At 42.2% G+C, this 4,798-nt stretch overlaps 1 pseudogene across 1 annotated transcript; it reads right to left on the minus strand.

Moving 5' to 3' along the window:
• Positions 1–461: 461 nt before the first annotated feature.
• Positions 462–3,078, minus strand: LOC308676140 (actin-binding protein WASF2-like; annotated as a pseudogene). The gene has a single exon. The product of its transcript is annotated as an actin-binding protein WASF2-like (transcript).
• Positions 3,079–4,798: the final 1,720 nt, after the last annotated feature.

Consider the following 4,798-nt stretch of genomic DNA (forward strand, 5'->3'; position numbering starts at 1 on the left):
GGTATATTACCAGAAAAGACTGATAAACAACGTGACAATTTTTGTAGACTCTCCCAGGGGAAAGATGGACAGTATGTTCTACTTTTATTGTTTGGTCTTTACAAGAAGTGCCCGCTGTTTTATGTCTCTCAAGAACATGGAGGAATCTTCTTGAAGCTCTTTGAAGAAGTCTTTAAATCTGCTCTCCTCTGGATAATTTTATTGCATTCTTCTTCTTTTTTCTGTTGAAATTCTAGCAACTAGAAAAAAAGTCACGCAATTGACTTTTTTGTTAATTGCAGCAAGATTATTAAAAGGTCGAAGGACAGAGGCTTTGTGGAAGTCTGGGAATTGAGGTTCACACATCTTAAAGTTTCCGTGGTTGCGAAACATTAGTACAGAGCTTGGTTGTGCCTGCTTGTAGATACCATCTTAACTTTTTAGTCCCCTATAACAGAAAGTAACCAAAAGGAAGTGGGTCAGAAAGATTATAGCTGAATAACAGCTATTTCCCTCAGCTGGGCTCTCAGGTGCTTCTAAATGTGATGGTTCCTCAGCTGAGAACAGACTAAGCTGAGATGTTTATTTATTTTATTTTTATTTTTATTCCATTTATATCCCGCCCTTCTCCGAAGACTCAGGGCGGCTTACAAGCTTAGCAGTAGCCTTCATTCTATGTATATGCCTGCTTATTATTAGGGCTTTCACACACACCCCAAGCGGCATTATTACAAAGTCAGCTTAATTGCCCCCAACAATCTGGGTCCTCATTTTACCTACCTCGGAAGGATGGAAGGCTGAGTCAACCTTGAGGATTGTAGAGTGACGCTCAAGAGGTGGTATGTTGCATTTAGTTCTTCAGTGATGAGGCCAAGGAATGTGTGCAAAAGGCTACCTCTCATTGTTTGATCTTCTCTCCAGTATTCTGGGCCTCTCTGGTTTCTCTCCTTCCGCTGAGTGCCAAGGGTTCTATTGTGTGTTACTATGAAAAGTAACTCATTACCCAGTGTCGCTCTATGAGCCAAGGAGGGACCGGTCTACCAAGCTCTTTGAGGCAAAAAGCAGGCCAGTCTATTGAGCCTCTGATGGCCCAAGGAAGGACTGGTCTACGTACCTTTTGAAGCAAGAGAGGGGTCAGACTGTTGGGCTTGCTGAGACAGTTAACTTTCCCCTTGTTGATACTTTCCGGTGGTTTGCATCATGCAGCATCAAGCCCTGTTTCTGAGAATTGTTGTTTTGACTCATCGTATGCAAAAGAGGGCTTCGTAGGGAGATGGGTGGTGTCTGAGAATCTGGAAATCTAGGGTTCATTTTCCTTCTTTCTTGGAAGGATGTATAAGTCCCATCAACTGGGAGGGAAGGCAGTTAGTTATTTGGAAGTCGGGAAGATCGATCTTTGGTTATTGGATGAAAAGAGGAAAGCAAAAAAAAAAGTTTGGCATTTTGGGAAGCGATGGCCGTTTTCTCTCCATCTTCTCGGCCTCCATCCCCATTCTGGGGACGTGCAGGGGCTTAATCAGACCACTAGTCTTCATCAAACTCTGATGAATCATCCTCTGAATCGCTGTATTCTACTGCAATGCGGCGAGAGAGAATGGTTGCCACATCATTGCCTCCAACGTCTCGCTTCTCTTGTTCACGTTGTTCTTCAACTTTACGGAGCTGGAATCCTTGACGAATAGCAGAAAGTAAGTCACTCCTAGCTTCACTAACAGCAGGCAATGAGGATTTTGGCTTGGAGGGCACCAAATTGGGTTGTTGAATAGAAGCCTCTGGAAGACCCATGCCACCAAAAGATAAAGGAGGTGGGCCAGGAGGAGGGGGAGGGGGTGGCACCCCACTTGTGGGCTGTGGTAGCAGGGGAGATGGCACAAGGGCATATTCTGCTGCTGGAGGTGGAGGGGGTGGAGGGGCAGCAAAATCTGGGTGAGGAGGAAAGGAGGGTGGGGATGGAGGAGGAGGAATGCCAGGAGCTGGAAAGCTGGCAAGTGGAGGTGGTGGAGGAACTCCCTCCATCGGTGGTGGTGGTGGTGGAGCAGGAGGTGGGGCAAAGCCAGGTCTGGTTCCCAGAGGTGAACTAATAGGAGGATCTGGTGAAGGATGGCTGGGGCTGACGAGGATGGATTTCTTCAGCCCTCCAGAGACACTCTGGCTAGGTGGATAACTAAATTCTGCTGGTGGTGGCGGAAGACTATCATCGAACATTGGAGGAGGTGACAGTGAAGCTGATTCTGGCTGAGGAGGAGGTGGATAGTAGGTAGCATCAACACTCTCATTGGAGCCAATGCTACCATTCTGATACACCATGTTAGGGTTGTACCCTCCTGGCCCATGTTTTTCCCTTGTATCGACAAACTCTTGACCCATTTTCATTTTTCCCCATTCTTCTTTTCGGCTTTTTATCTTCCGAGGATTTACATTTCCTCTATTAGGATTATCCTTCTTTTCTTTCCTATGCTTCCGTCTCTCTTTCATAATATCCTTGGTATCCTGCAGCATTTGCTCCTTCCAAAGATCAAAGAAATATGACGGATTTGTGTAGAATTTAAGTGCTTCCTTGCCATCATCCCTGTATGAAGATAGTATGTTAAGAGGGGGTGGTTTATTACAAGTTCTGTATGTTTCAAGGACAGGCAGAGGGGCAGACTCTCTCTCAAAGAGCTTTTGGTCCTGAGTCATGGAGCTCTTAAAGGCTTTCCTGGTGTTAATACCTTGCAATGACACTTCTTCCTCCTTGGGATCCAACTGAGTAACTTTCACCTGAAGGCGATCAACTCTCTCAACTAAAGAGCTGACTCGAAAGCCAAATGTGGCTGCTTGCGTAAATAGCTCTCCTAATATGTCATCTGCAAACTTACTCAAACTGCCCAGCTGTCAAATGACATTTGCCAGGGTGATGTTGGTCGCACATTCCAGCTCATTCCGAACACTGGGCAATGTCTGGTGGCACAGGTTCCTTGGCTCAATATTTCTTGTTACTAATGGCATGGTGGATCAGCTTCAAACAGGGTTCCGCCTACAGCCGCCTTCTTCGACGCGCTTCCACTCAGCTCTTCACCACCGAAGCGAACCGTCCCAACCGTCCGCCATTCCACAGCTTTCCCCCTCAGCTTCCCCTCACAGATCGTAGTTCCTTCAGCTTCGTTCCTCAGTTTTTCTAAGGTAACATACCCTACAAGAGTCAGGTATCTCTTTGATTTACAAACCTGAGGGAACAAAAAAAAAAAGAACTTTTTTGAACTCTCAGGACTGTAAGTATTTATTCAACTGACTCCAAACCTATTTCCAGAGGGGGGATGGAATCTGGACTTTTGGTCATCATGGAAAATCAGAGATTTATAGGAAATACTTATCAAGAAAAAAATGAATATTTTTCAAAAGGAGATATATGATATGTTACAACTAATTCAAATAACAATGATCTCAAATCACAAAGAAATTCAGAATAACTTTGAAAATATAAATCAACGCATCTCCAATTCAATTTTATACCAACCCCCCCCTCAGGAAAACACAACAGAGAAGGAACAGACAAAACAGATGACTGAACATAAATTCAAGGATAGAGAATTAAAGATGGAATTCTACAAAACCAAGGAGTATGATTGAATCCAAGTGGAAAAAAATTTACAAGAAATACTAGATTTGGAAAAGACAACTTACTATTTCAACACTACAAAACAAACTTGAGGACAAGAAAAAAGACTGGATAAAACATACTACAAAGATGCCAGAGAAAACACTGGAATGGAGAGACAAAAAGCGACAAGAGAAGCAGAGAGAAAAAGAAGGAAAAAGATTTCCAATAAAAATGAGTGGGCAAATGCCCCTAACAAAGATACTGATTTACTTTTTATATCTACAGCAACATTTACGAACATACAGAAAAACCTTTTGATTCAGCAAAATACATCGATTAAGAAAGATACTGGGCAAAGGAAAAAGAATAAGGTGGAAACCAAGAAAATAGATGATGGGATTTATCAGAGAGAATATTTAAAAAAGAAACATTTGTTTGAATATGGCTAAAGAAATAGAAAAAAATTGGAATATATATGCTATTCTAAGAGGGATGAATTCTCTAAATAATATAGTATGCTTTTTTCTCTTTTGTGTTCTTTTTCTCGATATGAGTAATATAAAAAAGTTGAAATGACTTAAATAAAGGAAATGTTTTAGATACCACTTTACAATGCCTTATTAAGGCCACACCTGGAATACTGCATCCAGTTTTGGTCACCACGATGTAAAAAAGATGTCGAGACTCTAGAAAGGGTACAAAGAAGAGCAACAAAGATGATTGGGGGACTGGAGGCTAAAACATATAAGGAACGGTTGCTGAATTGGGCATGTCTAGTTTATTGAAGAGAAGGACGAGGGGGGACATGATAGCAGCCTTCCAATATCTCAGGGGCTGCCCCGAAGAAGAGGCAGTCAAGCTATTTTCCAAAGCGCCTGAAGGCAGGACAAGAAGCAATGGATGGAAACTAGTCAAGGAGAGAAGCAACCTAGAACTAAGGAGAAACTTCCTGACAATGAGAACAATTAACCAGTGGAACAACCTGTCTCTAGAAGTGGTGAATGCTCCAACACTGGAAGTTTTTAAGAAGAGACTGGCCAGCCATTTGTCTGAAATGGTATAGGGTTTCCTGCCTGAGCAGGGGGTTGGACTAGATGATCTCCAAGGTCCCTTCCAACTACTTCTTCTTCTTCTTCTTCTTCTTCTTCTTCTTCTTCTTCTTCTTCTTCTTCTTATTATTATTATTATTATTATTATTATTATTATTATTATTATTATTATTATTATTATTATTTAAAT

Source organism: Vipera berus (assembly GCF_964194415.1).
Source record: "Vipera berus genome assembly, chromosome: W".
NCBI lineage: Eukaryota > Metazoa > Chordata > Lepidosauria > Squamata > Viperidae > Vipera > Vipera berus.